The sequence below is a fragment of the Mustela erminea genome, chromosome X (genome assembly GCF_009829155.1).
Source record: "Mustela erminea isolate mMusErm1 chromosome X, mMusErm1.Pri, whole genome shotgun sequence".
NCBI lineage: Eukaryota > Metazoa > Chordata > Mammalia > Carnivora > Mustelidae > Mustela > Mustela erminea.
Genome location: NC_045635.1, coordinates 43,977,120 through 43,998,218, shown reverse-complemented (window position 1 = coordinate 43,998,218; position 21,099 = coordinate 43,977,120). Strand labels below are relative to the sequence as shown.

At 40.0% G+C, this 21,099-nt stretch overlaps 1 protein-coding gene across 2 annotated transcripts in view; it reads left to right on the top strand.

The window, feature by feature from the left end:
• SHROOM4 (shroom family member 4) overlaps positions 1–21,099 on the top strand; it is a 207,963-nt gene that overhangs the window by 78,991 nt on the left and 107,873 nt on the right. The window lies entirely within an intron of this gene.

The window sequence follows — 21,099 nt, the reverse complement described above, 5'->3', positions numbered from 1 at the left end:
AAAATATACACAGAACATTTAAAGGAGTGTGTGTGTGCTTGAGTAGGATATGGATAACCCAAAGGGCCTTCAGCCTATTTGAAAAGGGCGTATTGGACCAGATAAGCTATGTTACCTTCCGGAAACCCAGGTTTTGAGTAATTTGTTATGTAATAAGAATTTGGCTATTCCATGATTTGGGTAATGTGAGAGGCATTATAGGTTGAATTGGCAGAGATACTGATGGGCCTACCAAATGCCTAAGACCTTGGTCCTTTTGGTTGATGGTACCGCTGCTGGTTCGTAGTGTGAGCATTGCCACTTGGACTTCTTATCTAGGGATTTTCACAATTTAAAGTTTATCACGGGGCGCCTGGGTGACTCAGTCAGTTAAATGTCTGTCTTCGGCTCAGGTCATGATCCCAGGGTCCTGAGATGGAGCCCCACATCGGTCTCCCTTCTCAGCATGGAGTCTGCTTCTTCCTCTCCTCCCTGTTTGTGCTTTCTCTTGCTATCTCTGTCTTTCACTCTCTCTCTCACACACATAAATAAATAAATAAATATAAAAAAGAAATTTATCACAACAACTCCCAGTGGATTAAAACACAGATTGCTGGGGCGCACCCCCAGAGTTTGTGACTCATTAGACCTAGAGTGGGTCCTGGAAATTTGCATTTCTAACAAGCTCCCTGGAGATGTTGCTGGTTTAGGGACCACACTTTTGAGAACCACTGCTTGAACAAATGAATGAATGAATAGGATCCCTTGCCCAAGACCACATTGCTTCCCCTCTATAACCCTATGGCATTATTTATAGTTGAGTGAGTGAGAATAGACACCCCTGTGTAACATGTGCCTGCTGCTGCTAAGTGTTAGAGTTGGCGGATACTAGGGAGGCTAAATACACAACCTTTTTCTCCAGCCTGCACAGCAAGAATTTGTGCTGGGTTTATTATGACCCTGGTTTTCTCATAGTTCTAACTGATCTTGCCACAGACAAGGAAAGAACCCAGGCCCCAAACCACATGACACAGTTTTAATTAACTCCCTCCTGTGTCAGGACCCTTAGAAAGAGATAATATGTAGCTATGGAGACCATACGTCCCATATTTCCTGGGACAGCTCTAATTTCACATATTCTGTCCTTTTGTCCCCATAAATAGGATTGTCAGACCATGTTCTGCGTTTGGATTCAGAAAATATTGTTCCCATATGCATGGCCCTAGGGAGCCCAACACAAGTCTTCACTTTCTTTCTTGAGATTGTGTGGACCAGGGCAAAAGCTTGGCTCTTGGGGAGGGCTAGAGAGTTGGAGTAAATCTAAACATTTGAGATGAGCAACAAGCTGCCTGTTCCTTTTCTTCTTTTTTTTCTAAAGCCTTAGTGATGCCAGCTATAGATCCTTGAACATTACAAATACGAGAGTCTAAGTTCTGGGAAGGACTGAATTGGACCTCTGGCTGCCTTTCTCTCTTCCTCCCCCTCCCTACCCCCACTCTCATGCTCTGGAAGGACCACACAGAAATAGCCCAGACAGAAGAGCCACTCCAAAGAAGGAAATTCCACAACTATTACTGACCAGCCACTCAGTCTAGTATTTACCTACCTTCTCTGGCAGGAAGTTCTTCCTTCTTGCTAACATCAGTCTCTCACATTGCAATTTCAGTTTCTTTCCCTCTTACTCTGCTTTCAGTTAAAATTAAGAACAGCTGGTCCTTACCCTCTATGTTCTTTATGTGCATAAAAGTCCTATTAAACCATCCTTCCTGGGCCCAGGTTTAACCATCCTGGAGCTCCTTTTTCCTTCCTGCGTGTATCTGACTTGCCAACCATTTAATGATCTTTGCCATAGGGAAGCAACTTAGGCAGTTTGGGCCAACAGTGCAGCAAAGCCTAAAGCTTTATGACTTGTGCTAATGGACGTGCTAGATGTTTAGTAGAGACTATTTTTGAGCACATAATTGTGAACAATTTCAAGTGGACTGTACATGGAACCCATTTCCTCTCCCGGCTCCCCCAACAGGGCCTCCCCTTAGCAGCTGAAATGAGTTAGCGACAATCAGTGCAGAGTAGGAATCCTGTGGTTTCTGCCCTTCCCTCCTGCTGGTTCTAAGGCAGCTAGTCTCTTTAAAATGAGCTTTCTCCTTAGTAAGGCTGGTAAATGTGACTTTAGAATCAGCTGGACACGGAGGCGAGGAATCACCTTAGCTGAAAAGCAGGAGGTGCCAGGGCTGAAGCTTCTGGTGAACTTTAGAGGGCGGGGTACAGGGGTGACCAGGGATCCATGAGAGGAACTGGACCCAGAATATTTGCCATCTACAGGATGATTGCACCTTGGAGTTGTACATGCCAGTTTTGCAAGTTTGCCGAGGACTTGTCTGGCTTTTGTTTGTACACTCGGCCTTTGTCCACTGTACCAACTCTGTGAAAGGGATGCCAGCGATCTGTGGCAGAATCCCAGGCTTGGTGCCATTTGGGTTCCTAAAGAGAGGAGGTCACTTGCCATGTGATGGGATTCTCTTCATCAGGTGGGTTACCTGCCTTTGGTGGGATGTATTCCTGAACCGTTTGCATGGCGTGGGAGAGCTGCTATATTACGTCATGCTGCTGGGTGGGTCTAAGATCCAGTCCAATCAGGGTGAAATAGATCTAGCTAATGGCACTGCAGAGGAAAGGGATAGGGCCAACTCCTATTTGTCTTGTCCTCATCTTCTTACTGTTGGCTCCTCCTTTTTAATCAAACCATAAAAGCTCTTCACAAAGTCTAGCCAGGCAGCTTGTCTCAGCAAAGCTACAGGAGCAGTTAATGTACCCGGCCATAAAGAAGGAAGAGAAAGTGACAGAGAAGAAGAAAAAAAAAGTTGGCATTTGTGTGAGGATGTCATTGAAGGCTTCATCATAAATACACTCAAGACAGAGACAGGAACAGAAATTGTCTTGGGGTGGGGGTGGGGAAAGCAGTTTGATTGAAGCATTAGCTGCCTTGGTACTGAGCCAAGGCAAATTGCCAGAGAACCATTAAACTCAGTGTAATTCCATATAATTCACAGCAGCCACACGTAATCTGAATCAAACCTGACAGAACTTCCCTATCACTTATTGTCCATTAGTGCCAAATGCATACTCTACAGTTACTTAAACTTTTTTAGTCATTATCATGGTGGCCGTATTTTCCAAGCCCCAAATCTGAAAACGTGCTTTGACAAAGGGTTTTTTCTTTCCTGACTTGTGAATTTGTTTATATGAAAAGCCTTGCTAAGGGATAAACACTAAACTACACTGAACAAATGGCCTTTAAGGAACTATAGACACATGAAGTCGGGTTAGGGCAAACTCTCACTCAGACGTTGTTGAGCGCCCCCCACCCCCTGCCGCCATACACCTTCTTAGGGGTCTGAGGGAATTGGTTAACTAAGCACTAAATCAAATTAGAATCTGGTTTAAACCCATCGTCTGGATTTGCTCTTAAAATTTTCGGGGATGGTGGACTGAAAGGGCCTGTTGTAATGTCTGTACACAGGAAGGTGGAGTAGATGTTACTTTGAATTCCCAGATGCTGGGAGCAGTTAAATCTCCCAGTGTTCATGGTCTGTTTGTGAGGGCTTGTGTGCGTGTTTCAAATTAACGTCCTCAGGCTGAGAATGTTAAAAAGAAGAATCATATATGGATGGATACAACGTATTGTTACCATGCCCTTAAGTTTACTTAAAAGCTTCATTCCTCCCACTGCATTAAGAGTCTAACAATCACCTCTGGGCATTCACCACAAACAGGAGATAGTTAGCACAAAGCATAATTAATTTGGAATATTCTGAGCCAATAATAATAATGCTTTTTAAAAAAGCTTGGAGACTTGGGGTGCCTGAGTGGCTCAGTTTATTAAGCGTCAGACTTTTGATTTCGGCTCAGGTCATGATCTCATGGTCGTGAGATCGAGCCCTGTGTCAGGCTCTGTGCTAGGTGTGGATTTTGCTTAAGATTCTCTCTCTCCCTCTCCCTCTGCCTCTCCTCCCACCCAACTCGCTTGCACTCTCATGCTTTCTCTTTCTCTCTCTTCTCTTAAAAAAAAAAAAAAAAGTGCCTCTTTAACCAGAACTGTGCATTGCTACTTAAGGTTCATGAGTAGCAGTATACCCATGGAAAACAAAAATGTTTTGTCACATCCACACAGAAGAAAATATCTTAAACCTAATACATTCTTTATCTTGGGCGAGTCACAAATCCATGAACCAAAGCTGTATGATCGGTGAAGTGAAAATGTTCCTTGTCCAGCATCCAGCAAATGAGTAGGATGATAGCCTAAAAGTCTTTTAATTGTCCTTTTAACAAATATTTCTTGAGCAACTACTATGTGTTCAATACAGACATTTGTTTTCTAAGGTGTCAGCAACAGAGCTATAAAAAGATATGGTGAATGCTGTGAAGTGTATAAGCCTGGTGATTCACAGACCTGTACCCCTGGGGCAAATAATACATTATATGTGCATAAAAATAATTTAAAAAGAAGAATATTTTAAAAAGATAGTGTGATTGTCTTTACTACTATAATGTAAGCATCCTGACAGAAAGTAAATATATACAGAAACAAATGTGATAATACAAAATGATAACTTCTATGAAGAAAATAAAATAATGTGGTGGAGAATGATGGGGATCAGGGTTGGGGAAAGAGAGGAGTCTACTCTATCTCAGGGAAAGTGTCTCTGAGGAGGTAGCATTTGAGCTGACACTTGCATGATGAAAGGAGCTCCATAAGGACCTAGACAAAAAATGTTCTCAGCAGAGAGAACAGCAAGGGCAAACAAAGGTCCTAGATGAGGATGGGTTTGACCTCTCTGAAGAACAGAAAGTTCAGTATTACTGCAGTGTGTAGGAAATGAGGCCAAAAAGGCAGACATGGCCAAATTGTGTAGCGCTTCTAATCTTCTGCTATTTACGTTGTAAGAATCATTCCTTGGTCTCCTTGTCTGATTTAATTAGTGAACATAAGTGCCAGATGTTAATGATAGGGGTGTTTGAGGTTTGCCCATAAGAAACCCAGGAAGAGGCACTGATGGGGGGTAGAGGAGAGGCTAAGACAGACAAAACAAGTTCAGATGCCTGGGGGAGAAAGAAGTGTGGATGGAAGAGAGTGTGTACACAGGAGAGGCAGTTAGGGAGAGAGGCAGGAAGTCTGGAGGGAGGAGGGAAGGCACCAGAATGACCTTGGCTATGAGGAAAGTTCTCAGTGCCAAGGTCTGTGGAGTCTGCTGTCAGAAGGTGTCAACCATTACAGGAGAAGGTGCAGGGCTCTATCCTTGTGTTTAAGATTAGGAAGTGGGAATGAGCAGGGACAGGAGCCAAAGATCTGCCAGAGAGGAGGGGGTGGGGAGTTGGGCAAAATGGATGAAGAGGAATGGGAGGTATAGTCTTCTAGCTATGGAATGAATAAGTGACAGGAATAAAAGGCACAGCACAGGGAACATAGTGCTATTTTAATAGCATTGTTTGGTGACAGATGATAGCTACACTTGTGAGCACAGCACACCATACAGAGTTGTCAAATACACCATGTTGTACACCCAAAACTATGTAACAGTGGATGTCAGATGTACTCAAATAATAATTTAAAACTTAGGTTCTTTCTTTTCATCCAGCCTCAACCTGAAAAGCAAGCCTGCTCCCAGGAGAAGGGCTTCTATACTGCTCTACCCTTATTGATTTCCCAGATCTTGAACCCAAATGCCCACCATTTCCTGCTTCATTTGCTTCTCCAACTAATCCTGCTGTTGCAAAGGGAAACGCACTCTGATGGGCAAGTCTCTACCCAACAGGAGCACACAAACAATTGAATGTATTTTCTCTCCCCCCCCTTTTTTTCAATGGTGGAAACGTGGTTTTGCTCTGTGTTATTTGACACATCTTGCTGAGCAGGAAAGAGATAGGTATGTGTCACTTCTCAGTCACCATGTGAACAGGACAGTAGCTTGGAACAAAACAGTGTGATGACTTACTTGTTCCCAGATTTGCAGCACTATGTGAAAGCAGCAGCAAGTGTGCCAGTTTAATTTAAAATTGGATCTGTCCTAGGGTCAGTAAAGCATATTATTGTTATTGCCTTTGCAACATACATATATACCTTGGTAGATTCTTTTTGTGGGAATAGGTTGCTTTAATAGCAGTTATGCAGAAGCATGGGAGGAAATTAAATGCCCCTCTTCCCCCTTCTTCATCTAACACTGTTCAGAAGGCTAAGCGAAGACCAAAGATTAAAATCACTGCTGGAGAAAGGAGGCCTGGGCAGAGGCAAACAATGTCTGGGAACAGAATGCAGGGGCAGTGAAAAATAGAAAGCAAGTTCCTTTTCCCTTTGTCCACATCTGGTAGAGGGCATGCGGGTAAGCTGGACAAGGGGTTTCCAGACAGTAGAGCAGGCTGAGTATTTTCCAGAGGCAGCCTTTTGTCCCATTCCTGAAGGGTGTTAGTCCTTTGGTCGTTTTCCAGTCAGAAATGACTAATGTTGGATATGTGCACTCTTTAGAAACTGTCTTTGGCTTTTTGCATAATGGGTTATAAATAAATGGCTTCAGGGAACCAGCAATGAGTTATTGAGTGAACCTGGCTTTGGGACGGTTCAGATTCCAGATAGTTAATCACATCCTCTTGGGCTGAAAGGCTGTATGTAACTTATTCACATTCAGCTGTAAAGTGAAAAAGATGCTTTGGATCAACTTGAATAGTTTTAACATCAACAATGGTTGATGCTGGAGAAATAAAGATTATGTTAATCCAAGTAGAATTATTTCCATCTCTCTCTAGTAATCTGGTGGAGTTTAATGCCCATTTTTCTTTTAATTGGGGCATTTCTTACATGCATTCAAGCACAGTTCATAAATGCCAATAAGTTCATATATCCTATTTCCAGCAGTTTTATATTAGGTGGTATGAAAAAGACTCTTGATCTGTCCAGCCCTGTAAGCTCACACACTAGATTTGCACGCCATGCTGTCTTAATGCTGGGGGCATCCTCTGGGCTTTCTGGTTTGTCTTAGACTGTTTTAACCCTATACAAGGAAGCTTATATCATGGTTGTATACAGTGAATCCCATCACTGGCAACTGCTTCCAGAAGTCAGGAACAAAATCTTTAATGTACTACCATACCCTTTCCTCTACTTTCTTGCACCCACTTCTCCCTAAACTCTCAACTACATCAGCTTTGCAAGGTTCTTTGCTCACTTATGCCACTGGAATTCATAGTTTAGTAGACAGCCAAGAAGCATAGGCAATCCAGTAGGAGGCAGTGATGATTGATGCCAGAAGAGGAAATACCTGGTGTGGCCGTGGCCTGATCAGAAGTTCTGCTTCTCAGAGTGGGTATTAGGAACTCTGAGGAGCACAAGCAAGAGGCATATCAGGGATACACAGGCAGAGCAGAAGTAGATGGCTCCAAGATTAGATAAGATATTGGCTCCTTTTTTATGATATGTCAAGATAGAAATTAGTTGGTGATTAAAAAAAAAAAAAAACTCTTCACCTTAACCAGTTGGCAGATAAAAAGAGTGAAATCTTTGTCTTCATTTTCATTTCCTATTGAAATCATTCACTTGATGAACAGTGTCTCAAAGCAGAGAGGAACAATGGGGACATTGATAAATTATAGCCCTATTGTGAAGGATTACCCTTCGAAGTGAAATGCTCTGCCTTGATTAAAGCTATGAGTATGTGAAAACAGTGCCTGGTTGTTTGTCTGTACCTCAGAAATATAATCTGTAATCTAGTGGTCCTTATCTTTGAAAGTCTTAAGGACTAACATACACACATGCACACACACACACACACACATACACACACAGTGAAATGCACAAATCTCAATTAATTTTTAGATACGTGTAGTTTCAGGTAATCAGCACCAAGATCAATATGTAATACATTTCCAGCACTGCTGACAATAACATTTATGTGCCTTCATATTTAGTATACCCACTCCAGAGAGCACCAATATGTTGAGTTTCATCAATATAGATTAGCTTTATCTGTTCTTGACCTACATGTAAATTGGAACCACACAGTATGTATTGTAGTCTGCTCTCTTTCACTCAGCATAATATTTTTGAGATTCATCCAATCTCCTGCATATATGAATACCTTGTTCTTCTTAATTGCTGTGTAGTGTGCCATTCTGTATATGTGTGGTTTTTTTAAAGTTTTTATTTTCATTCCATTTAGTTAACATAGAGTGTTATATTAGTTTCAGGTGTACAATATAGTGATTCTACAGTCCCATACATCACCTTGGGTTCATTAATACAGGTGTGTCCTTAATCCCCACCACCTATTTCACCCATCACCCCACCCTCTTCTCCTCAGGTGACATCAGTTTATTTTCTATAATTAAGAGTCTGTTTCTTTTTTTTTTTTAAAAGATTTTATTTATTTATTTGACAGAGAGAAATCACAAGTAGTTGGAGAGGCAGGCAGAGAGAGAGAGAGGAAGAAGCAGGCTCCCTGCTGAGCAGAGAGCCCCATGCGGGACTCGATCCCAGGACCCTGAGATCATGACCTGAGCCGAAGGCAGCAGCTTAACCCACTGAGCCACCCAGGCGCCCAAGAGTCTGTTTCTTGACTTGTCTCTCTATCACTTCTGTTTTTCCCTTTTCTCATTTGTTTTGTTTCTTAAATTCCATGTATGAGTGAAATCACATGGCATTTGTCTTTGACTGATTTACTTCATGTAGCATTATACTGTCTAGCTCCAACCATGTCATTTCAAGTGGCAAGATTTCATTCTTTTTCATGGCTGAGTAATATTCATATATATATGTATATGTATGTATGTATATATATATATATATATATATATATATATGTATCACATCTTCTTTATCCATTCATCCATCTATGGACACAGGAGCTACTTCCATTTCTTGGCTATTATAAATAATATGGCTGTAAATGTAGGGGTGCACATACCCTCTGAATTAGTGTTCTTGTAGTCTTTGGGTAAATGCCCAGTAGTGCAATTGCTGAAGCATAAGGTAGTTCTAATTTTAATGTTTTCAGGAAACTCCACACTGCTTTCCAGAGTGGCTGCACCAGTTTGCACTCCAACCAACAGTGCATGAATATTCTTTTCTTGCCACATCCTTGCCAACACCCGTTGTTTCTTGCATTATTGATTTTAGCTATTATGACAGGTGTAAAGTGATATCTCATTGTAGTTGTGATTTCTATTTCCTTCAATATAAGTGACAAAGAACAACTTTACATGTTTCTCTTAGTCATATGTATGTCTTCTTTGGGAAAATGTCTGTTCATTTCTTCTGCCTATTTTACATTTGGATTATTTGTTTTTTAGGTGTCGAGTTTCATTAAGTACTTTGGATACTTTGGATACTAACCCTTTATCAGATATGTCATTTGCAAATATCTGCTCCCATTCTCTAGGTTGTCTTTTAGTTTTCTTGATTGTTTCCTTCACTGTGAAGAAGCTTTTTATATTGATGAGTCACAATAATTTATTATTGCTTTTGTTTGCCTTGTCTCAGGAGACCTATCTAAAAAGAAGTTGCTGGGGCCAATGTGAAAGAAGTTACTGCCTCTGTTCTCTTTTAGGATTTTTATGTTTTCAGGTCTCACATGAAGGTCTTTAATTCATTTTGAATTTATTTTTGTGGATGGTCTAAGAAAGGGTTTCAGTTTTATTCTTTTGCATGTTGCTGTCCAGTTTTCCTAAGACCATTTGTTGAAAAGACTGTTTTTCCCACTGGATATTATTTCCTGCTTTGTTGAAGATTAATTGGCCATGTAGTTGTGGGTTCTTTTCTGGGCTATTTTGTTCCATTGATCTATGTGTCTGTTTTTGTGCCAATACCACACTGTTTTAATTAATACAGCTTTGTAGTATAACTTAGAGTCTGGAATTGTGATGCCTCCAAGTTTGCTTTTCTTTTTCAAGGTTTTTTGACTTTTCAGGTTCTGTGTGGTTCCACACAAATTTTAAGATTGTTTGTTCTAGTTCTGTGAAAAATGCTTTTAGTATTTTGATTGGGATTACATTGAATGTGTAGATTGCTTTCAGTAGTATAGACATTTGAACAATATTTGTTCTTCCAATCCGTGAACATGGAATGTCTTTCCATTTCTTTGTGTCTTCTTCAATTTCTTTCATTAGTGTTTTATAGTTTTCAGAGTTTCACTTCTTTGATTAGGTTTATTCCTAGGTGTCTTATTATTTTTGGCACAGTTGTCAATGGGATTGCTTTCTTGTCTATCTACTTATTTACTAGTAGTGTTTAGAAACACAATAGATTTCTATATATTCATTTTATATCCTGTTACTTTACTGAATTGATTTATCAGTTCTAGCAGTTTTTTGGTGGAATCTTTTGGGGTTTCTATAATCTTACCAATTTTTATTCCTTTTATTTCTTTTTGTTGTCTGATTGCTGTGGCTAGGACTTCCAGAACTATGTTGAATAAAAGTAGTTAGAGTGGACATTCTTGCCTTATTCCTGACATTAAGGGAAAAGCTCTCAGTATTTCCCCGTTGAGGATAATGTTAGCTGTGGGGTTTTCGTATATGAACTTCATTATGTTGAGATAAGTTCCCTCTAAATCTACTTCTTTTTGAGGGTTTTTTATCATGAATGGATGTTGTACTTTGTCAAATCCTTTTTCTGTGTCTATTGAAATAATCATATGGGGTCTTCATCATTTCTCTTTTTAGTGTGATTTATCATGTTGAGTGATTTGTGAATATTGAACTACACTTGCAACCAAGAAACAAAACCCACTTGATTTTGATGAGTGATTTTTGTAGTTTATTGTTTAATTTGGTTTGCTACTATTTTGTTGGGATTTTTTGCATCTGTATTTATCAGGGATATTGGCCTGTAGTTTTCTTTGGTAGTGGTGTCTTTATCTGGTATTGGTATCAGGGTACTACTTGATCTCATAGAATGAATTTGGAAGTTTACCTTTCCTTTTCTATTTTTTTGAATAGTTCAAGAAGAATAGGTATTAAATCTTCTTTAAATGTTTGGTAGAATTTGCCATCTGGTCCAAGATTTCTGTTTTTTGGGAGATTTTTGATTACTGATTCAATTTCTTTGCTGGTTATCAATCTGTTCAAATTTTCTATTTCTTCCTGATTCATTTTGGTAGTTTATATGTTTCTTGGTATTTATAAATTTTCTCTAGGTTGTCCAATTTGTTGGCATATGTTTTTCATAACATTCTCTTATGATTAACTATATTTCCATGGTTTGGGTTGTTATTTCTCCTTTCTCATTTGTGATTTGATCTATTTGAGTCTTTCTGTTTATTTCTTGGTAAGTCTGGATAAGGGTTTATCAATTTTATCAATTTTTTTCAAAGAATCAGCCCCTGGTTTCATTGATCTGCTCTATTGAGGTTCTTTTAGATTCTGTACCATTTATTGCTGCTCTAATCTTTGTTATTTCCTACATTCTGCTGGTTATAGGTTTTGTTTGTTGTTCTTTTTCTAGATCCTTTAGGTGTAAGGTTAAGTTGTTGTTTGAGATTTTTCTTGCTTCTTGAGATAAGCCTGTATTGCTATAAACTTCCATTTTAGAACTGCTTTTGCTTTATCCCAGAGGTTTTAGACTGTGTGTTTTCATTATTTTCTATGTACTTTTTAATTTTTTCTGATTTCCTGGTTGACCTAGTCATTGTTTTGTAGCATATTACTTAACCTCCATGTATTTGTGGTATTTCCAGATTTTTTCTTGTGGTTGACTTCTAGTTTTATAGCATTGTGGTCAGAAAAGGTTCAGTCTTCTTGAATTTGTTGAGGCTGGATTATGGACTAATATGTCATCTCTTCTGGAGAGTATTGCATGTACGCTTAAAAAGAATGTGTATTCTGCTGCTTTAGGATGAAATGTTCTGAATATATCTGTTAAGTTCATCTGTTCCCATGTGTCATTCAAAACCTTGTTTCCTTGTTGATCCTCTGCTTAGATGATTTTGAAGGGAGTTTTCTGTGCCTCCTGGGTCTGGATATCTGCTTCCTTCCCCAGATTACAGAAGTTTTCAACTATTATTTCTTCAAATAAATTTTCTGCTTCCTTCTCTCTTCTTCCCCTTCTTCTTCTTCTTTCTTCTTTCTTCTACTCCTATAATATAGATGCTATTATGTTTGATGGAGTCATTGAGTTCCCTGAGTCTATTCTTAGTTTGTGTAGTTCTTTTTTTCTCACTTTTGTTCAACTTGATTTCTTTCCCATTACTATATTCTAGGTCACCAATCCCTTCTTCTGCTTCTTTCATCTTGCCATTCATTCTATCAAGCCTGTTTCTCATTTTGTTTTTTGAGCCGATTATCTCTGCTATATTATTCCTTATCTCTGTGTTAAGGGTTTCTCTCACATCTTCCACTCCCTTCTCAAGTGCAGTGAGTATCCTTATGATTGTTGTTTTAAAGTCTCTATCAGGCAGGCATGTTACTTATATTTGTTTTGCGCAGATCTCTGGCTGTTGCCCTTTTCTGTTCTTTTATTTGGGATAAATTTTTCTGTCTTCTCATTTTGTCTGCCTCTCTATGTCTCTTTCTCTGTGTTAAGAACATCAGCCCACTCTCCTGCTTTTGAAAGTGGTGACTTTATGAGGAAGGGTCTTGGAGTGCCATGCATTGCAGTGTCCCTTGTCTACCAGAACCTGGCACTTCAGGAGAATATCTTATGTATGTTGCTTACACCCTGCTCTTGTGTGTGAGTCATTTTTCATTTCAGTGCAATCTGTTGCACTAACTCTGCCTGTTGTGGGCTTTGTTTGCTCTCCTTGGTGTTAGTGGGATCCAGGCAGGCCAGCTCTTGGTGGGGGGAGCATGCGGTCCAGGGAACTTGGGAGTGGGGCAGCCTTCTTAGTAAAATTTATGTTGGTCCTCTAGTCCTATGCCAGATCCCCTGAAGTACTGTTGTGCCTGGGGACTGAAGGAGGGTACAGTGTGTGATAGTGGCTGGGGGCACATGGCTGGGCATGGTGCAAGGGCTTGGCAGGGCATGCAGTGGCCACTGTATACCCAACAGCTGGGTGTGGCTTGTGCACAGCTTTTAAAAAAATTGCCATGAGCCCAGGCTACAAGTATCTGTGCAACCCTCCCTCCTACATCTGGTTCTGTATTTAGGCTGGGGAGTGGGGGAAGAAAATCCCACCTGCCAACTTACCCATTTTCAAAGAAGTTCCCAACATGCCCTAAAATCAATAGGAAGAAATCTGTCTCCCATTTGCCCCCAACACTTTTGTAAACTGCTGTTTTTCTGTTGCATTTCCACATAGGCTGCTGTGTCTTTAGGTTGGCAACCCAGCTATCATTGGGCCGCCTGGCTAGCCCAGTGCTGAGTCAGTTGACCATTAAAGCTCCAGGCTCCAAGTTCCCCTGGTTTTGCAAACTCACAGAATTCAGCCCCTCTGGTTTTTAAAGCCAAATGTTATGGGGATTAGTCTTCCCCATGTGAGCTCCCTGGTGCAGGTGCCCATTTCTCTCCTTCTCCTTTCACACAGCTCCCTCCTTCCTGCAGACAGCCTTCTCTGCCTTTCTGACCTCCCTAATTTTTCAGATGCTGCTGCTTCTCTATATTTCATTGTGGAGTTAGTTCTCCTAGTCTTCAGCTCACTCTCCTGATTATTGACTTGGATGCATATGATATCTTGTTGTAAATGTGAGATGAGATCAGCCTGGGGTCTTCCTACTCCACCGTCTTCCTACTCCACCGTCTTCCTACTCCACCGCTCTTGTAATCTGTGTGTATTGATGGACATTGGGGTTGTTCCTATTTTTTTTTCTTTGCCTATAATGAAAAAAGCTAAAAATAAAAAAAAAGAATATAAATATATAAACAATATAAAAAATAAATCCAAAAAATATCCTATCACATCTTCTTGTGGACAACTATACTTCTTTCTCCTAAATGTGGAATTTCTGGGTTTGACAGAGGCTATGCAAAGTTCTATAGTAGCTGTACAATTTTATACTCCCACCAGCAATGTAGAGTTCAAATGTTATCTGTTCCTGCCAGTAACATGGTATTTTCAGTCTTTTTAGGTGTTCTAGTGGATGTGTACTGATATTCTGCTGTGAGTTTAAATTCCATTTTTCTGATGAAAAAGGATATTGAGCACCTTTTCATGTGTCTACTGGGCATTTGGCTATCTGTAGTGAAGTGCCTGTTCAAGTCTTTTGTTAATTGTTAATTGGTTGTGTTTTTCTTATTGATTTGTAGTTCTTTTTATATTCTCAATACAAATCCTTTGTCAGGTATATGTATAATGAATATTTTTTTCCTAGTCTGTGACTTGCCTTTTCACTTCCAGTGACATTTGATGAATATAATAAATTCTTTATTTTGATGAACTCCAATATAGCACTCTTTCTTTTATGGTTATTGTTTTTTTGCATCCTGTCCGAGAAATTTTTGCCCACACAATGAGATACCACCTCACACTGGTCAGAATGGCTAAAATTAACAAGTTAGGAAATGACGGAATTTGGCAAGGATACGTAGAAAGGGGACCTCTCTTACACCGCTGGAGGGAATGCAAGCTGATATAGCCACTTGGAAAACAGCATGGAGGTTCCTCAAGAAGTTGAAAATAGAGCTACCCTATAACTCAACAATTGCTCTACTAGGTATTTCCCCCAAAGATAAAATGTAGTGATCTGAAGGGGCAACTGCACCCCAGTGTTTATAGCAGCATTGTCCACAATAGCCAAATAGCCAAACTGTGGAAAGAGCCCAGATGTCCATTGACAGTTGAATGGATAAAGAAGATGTGGTGCATATCTATATCTATCTATCTATCTATCTATCTATCTATATATAATATGCCTGGTTCTATGTGGTAATATAGTGTGTGTGTATACACATATATATAAAACATGTGTGTGTCTATACACACACACGCATGCACGCACGCACAATGGAATACTACTCAGCCATCAAAAAACTGAAATCTTGCCATTTGCAGCAATGTGGTTGGAACTAGAAGGTATTATGCTATGTGAAATAAGTCAATCACAAAAAGACAATTATCATATGATCTCACTTGTGTGTGGAATTTAAGAAACAAAACAGAGGATCATAGGGGAAGAGAAGAAAAAATAAAACAAGACAAAATCAGAGAGGGAGAAAAACCATAAGAGACTCTTAATCATAGGAAACAAACTGGGGGTTGCTGGAGGGGAGGGGGGTCAGAGGATGGGGTAACTGGACATTAAGGAGGGCATATAATGTGATGGGTATTGGTTAACACCAGTTATAAGACTGATGAATCACTGACCTCTACTTCTAAAACTAGTAATACATTATATATTAATTAATTGAATTTAAATAAAAAATTAAAAAATTTTAAAAAAGAAATCTTTGCCCACCTCAAGGTCACAAAGATATTCTCATGTTTTCCTCAAAGGTCTTTTGGTTTTAGCCCTCCCAATTAAGTCTATGATTTGGATAAATGTTTTAGTAAAAATTTACACCAGCAAAAATGTTCTGAGTATGTGTCCCCAGTACACATAATTTTATTTCTGAATGCTATAATTTACTACTACCAATATTAAATATTAATAATGCTCGACTTTTAAATTATTTTAGATAAATGTAAATATAAACAGAAGTTCAAATATCTCCCCTTCCAGTGGATCATCTTGTGTATAGCCTGGGATATATATATATATACTTCTCTGGAGACCATTGTTCTAAAACACCAAAAGCTGACATTTTTTTTAAAAAACTTTTTTTTTAAAAAGACTTTATTTATTCACCTAACAGAGAGAGAAATCACAAGTAGGCAGAGAGGCAGAGAGAGAGAAGGGGGGAAACAGGCTCCCTGCTGAGCAGAGAGCCCGACATGGGACTCGATCCCAGGACCCTGAGACCATGACCCGAGCCGAAGGCAGAAGCGTAACCCACTGAGCCACCCAGGTGCCCCCAAAAGCTGACATTTTTGATGAACGCTGATAATATTAATATCAGCAAAAGACTTCAGTGTAAATAAATGGCTGGAGTCGAGAAAGTGTGAATAAGACCCCAGTAAGCCTGAGCTTACTCTTGCATAGTGATGTTTGTTCCCTGTTACCTGATTTAAGGAGAAAACAGGGTGATCTGACTTGGTAGGGGTCACTGATGCTAACTTGCTTTCGGTTGCTGATGTAAGATACAGTGCTTTTGACTCTACTCCTTTACTTGTCACCAAATTCCTAGAACTGAGCTTGACTCTGGACTGAGTTTTTGGCAAAGATGCTTAACATTTGACTTGGGCTAATCCGTAAGGAAATTTAATGATTTGGTGCTTAGAGGACCTTTGTTGTGAAGATTAGTTAATTACATGGTGATTAAGCAGCTGTCTATAGGGATAGGTGATTAAGGAGGAAGGCGCTGCCTGTAGGGATAGGTCATGCTTTGGAGCATAATATAGTTCCACCGGTCCAAGATCAGGGGAAACCATGAGCCTGATCCACAGAACTTGACACTCTGGGGCAGCCCTATGTAGGATCAGGGCATCTGTTTCTTAGCTGGTAGAGGAAAGAGTACCTCTTCCCTTGGTGTCCACCTTCTCAAACTATCTACATACAGGGATTAGCACATAGAACCAGGCCCACTTACATCTTTTTAACTAGCGGCTGTTTTTGGAGTCTTGTTTAAGAGTCAGGTTTTGTTTTCTGATTTGCTTTGGGTAATGTAAGGAAGATGAGGAATAGCAGAGTTTCTTGTTTTTCTAATCTAGATGACTTTGGAAATTTGAGAGGGATTTTGAAGGGAGAGAGTTGCTCAAACAGAGAAGTTAGGGCAGGCAGTGTGTCTACAGCCTATCATCAGACTGTTCAGGGTCACAGTGAAGAGACTACAGAAATTTCAAAGCCTCAGTCTTCCCTGTCCAGGGCACTCTGATTAATCTCTTCTAGCATCAGATTCTAAGGCATACCAATATGAGAGAGAGGGCAGGTCAGAAACTGACAGTCCCCAACCTGTGGTCTGCTGAAGATTTCAAACTAAGTTTCAGAATAAGCAGAGACTTTATCTACTATTTGGTGATCCTCCTTCCTTAGAGTTAGACTTCTTAAATCCAGTTTATCTCCCTCTCTACATGTTCTCTCAGTTGATTCCCCAGAAAGACCGAATTGCTGAACAGGTATCTGTAATATTACTAAAAACTTGAAAATCTTTTTTTTTTTTTAGATTTTATTTATTTTTGACAGAGAAAAAGTGAAAGATCACAAGCAGGCAGGCAGAGAGGGGGGGAAGCAGGCTCCCTGCTGAGCATAGAGCCCAATGCAGGGCTCGATCCCAGGACCCTGAGATCATGACCTAAGCCGAAGGCAAGGCTTAACCCACTGAGCCACCCAGGTGCCCCAAGACTTGAAAATCTTTTAAAGGGTGTTAAGAAGACATTCAGAGTATGTTCTGTTTTCTAAGCAATACAACTACTATTCCAGGTGGGCCTTTTCTATATATTTGCAAAAAAATAAGTCAATTTATACAACGCTGTTGTTTGCCTTCTTAGTCTATATAGACAAGCTGGTCAAGGTAGGTGTTTGGGCTGGTAATTTGGCCAGAGGCTCTTAGAACCGGCCAGGAAAGTTTCAGTCAATGCCTGTTTTTCCAATAAATGTCTTGTAGCAAGCTGAGGTATTCACAATCATGCCATTGATTTTTAATGCGGCTCTTACACTACTATAATAAGCTTTCGATACCTGTTGGTTATTGCTGCAGTTGCTGTTTCTCCTGCTGACTACATTATTTTTCAGGCTAAACCTTATTTAACTTTTCTTTCCCTCACTCTCTCATATCTTCCAAGTTTATTCAAAAGCCCCAAGCAAGTATCTGCTAATATTGGACTAAATAAAAGCTACTACTAAAAAGCCAGTAAGTGTTGTTAAGTCCATTTTTCTTTGCCTTTACTCTCAAGGGGCCAGCTTGTCACTTTGTTGACAGCTATCAGAGTACTTCATGCTTCATTGGAGATCCATCAGAAATTTCCAAATTGCTAGCTCATTAGCACAAAATGGGGCTTCAGGAATCTCTTTCTCTCCGCGTCCCAACTGTGCTTTTTTAAGTGTTCCAGGCTTGACAGACCACTCCAAAACAATGGATAAAGGCCACAGGGAAATGAGAGATGGATGTTAATTAGTCAGTTTTCAAGGAGTGAAAAATGGCTGAAGACAAAGTATAATGTGGCAAAAGCCAGGATTACCTGTGTCAGCAGAAGGATAATGCATGATTTTGTTAACTGTTCACAGGTCACTGAATGTCAGAGCTCCAAGGCCCTCCGAGATCATGTAGTCTGACCCCCTGCCTTTAACCAGTAAGGGTAAAAGAAGCCACAAGAAGGGAAAGGGACTTACCCAGGGTCAATCAGCTCTTCCCAATTTTCCAGACACCAGCTGTCTTTTGATTATATGACCTTTCTGCAATCCATTTTCAATTACTTGGGCCACTCACTGCTAAGCTCAGCAATCACTTGGATAAAATAAAATGACACATAAGTTAACCATTGTTTACATTGGGTTTTGGGATGTGTGTTTATACTGACATTCCAGTGTGTCTGGGTACAATCTGAGAATTCACAACACTTGAAATGAAACAAGAAAGCCACCCTAAAAGTCTGATTCAGGAAGAGCTGGGGAGTTGATCAGCCTTTCTGAATGGACAGCATCAAAAGATGATACACAGCCCATCAAGCAGGGCATGTTATTCTCAACAAGTTTGTTGACTGACACCTTTCCTGGGCCTCAGCCAGACTTGTACATGGGGCAGTGGAAAGGGGAAAGAAAACATTTTGTAAAAGAATACATACATCTTCTTCCCTCCCTCACTCCCTCTGTCCTTCCTTTCTTCCTTCCTTTCCTTTCCATTCCTTTGCCTGGATAGGATATCTTCTATATAAACAAATGTGTGGTTGAGCCACTGACCTGGAGAACTGGCAATCAGGAAACAAAACAATAAATGAGGACATGCTGGAATCTAGAGGTGGAATGCCAGAAAGACTAGTGAACAGTAATTTTTAAAAACATTGAAAAGTCAGGAGAAGGAATAAGGAATCAGTTGCATAGCTCTGTAAATGCCCTGGGTCTGGGAAAGGACTAGTTTGGAGTATAGTCCAAGGGACCTTCAATCAAATGGAGTTTCATTTCCTGATCTGGACCCATCTGGACTCTGGGACTGTGCCAGGTGCCCATAATTTACTTCTTTGTTGTCTGCAAATTCTGGTACTTGTGCTAAAATGGTATTATTACATTCAACACATCTGTCCTGAGGAGGAGGCTGCTAATGACTGAGAGGGGGCAGGAAACAGAAAAGGGACATGTGGGGTGCCTGGGTGGCTCAGTCAGTTAAGTGTCTGACTCTTGGTTTTGGCTCAGGTCATGATCTCATGATTGTGGGATCAGACTCCCAGTATCCAGCTCCATTTCGGCCGGGAGTCTGTTGGAGAGTCTCCCTCCACCTCTGCCCTTCCCTGTGCACATGTGCTCTCTCTCTCTCTCTCTCTCAATAAATAAATAAAATCTTTAAAAAAAAAAAAGGAAGAAAGAAAGAAAAGGGGCATTCATAGTCAGCCTGAGGCTGTAGTCCAGGAAAGAGTCCCTGCAAGGACTCCGTGACAGCCCAGATGGCAGTTTGGAATGCAAAATGCGTAAGCTTTTGCCGCAGTAATAATCATTTTTTTTTAAAGGTTCCCCTCTTTCATCTTCTGGCCTAGAATAAACAGAGATCTAGTCGATGTAACAAAGTGCTTAATTAACTTGAGATGGTACTTAATATCAACACATGTTCAAGGGGAGACTTGCTATTGGTAACAGTAATATGGATAATTGAGTTGTATGAATAAAAAATGGGTAAGACTAATGTACATCAACAGGAAAACTATATTAGCATTCATTAGTTGGGCTCCTATTTGTGGCTCTTTGTTAGTCTAAGGAAGCCCTTTTAGATGGCTGATCCCTGTTGAAAGTCCTGCCTGATGCTGAGGGCCCTCTGTGGCTGCCAAAGCAATGAGTCATTCAAATAGAACTTCTGAAATTCAAGCACAGCACTTTGCCTTTTTTGTTTTTTGGCAGCAGGCAGCAGTGACTGTGAAGTAATAATGATAATAACAATTGAAATTAGGATGTGATCTTAATTTATTTGCTGAGAGTTTTTCCCCATTTACTAATATTGGCTTGTCTTATCTTGAGTGGTGGCCCAGGTACTGGAACAAAGGTATATATATTCAATGTCACTTGGCTAACCTATGATCTGTCAGACAAAGGTTAATTAAAAAAAACTGTTGGGTTAGCAGCAATAAATTTAATAATAGTCTGTGATTTAACTTAGAATTTCAATTTATTTGATGGGATTTTTAAAATCCTGAATTAACATTTTTCTCTGCATTCAGGAGGTCTCAACTGCCAAATTGCATATGAACTAGCCAACCTAAAGTTCAGCAATATTCTAACTTTCATAGTGAGGGATAGATTGGAGGGATTCTATGAAAGACTGAGAAAAAAATTAGAAGAAGAGTAGAAATATAAAAACACCCACCGCAAAGACCAGCCTTTGGTTGCATCACTTAGAATCTATCTTTCCCTAAAGATTCTATGGTTTAATCATCCTCACCTTCCTTGCCCCTAGGAGAAAAACAAACATCTCTTCTTGATTCCACCAGTGGGTTGGACCTTTTTTTAAAGATAACCATCTCTGTGGACATATGAACTTCAGACAGTAACCTAACCTTGAGGCTGATAGCTGTGCAGGCTTTGTTCATTTCTTTATCTCTACCTTTTAGCATGCTGTCCTGTGCATACTAGAAATTCACTAAAATTTTGAGGAATGATTAATGGAGATGAGATGAGATGAGATGAGATTAATGAGATGACTCCAGCCACCATGGATGGAGTTGATGTCCTATTAGGTAGAACTCACCTTTGTGGTACAATGAATGTTATATATAAAAGTAGGCATAATCAAGGACCCATGGGGGACATTCTGCTTTGCTTTTATTTCTGCCTTTTATTTCTGCTATTATTTCTGCCTTTGCTTCTACGCCCTCCAGCCTGACTACCTTCTTGCCAAGATTGCCCTGGTCAGTGGAAATTCTGTATGCTGTGATGGTACCGTGAACACCTATGTTTCCAAATTTTGGT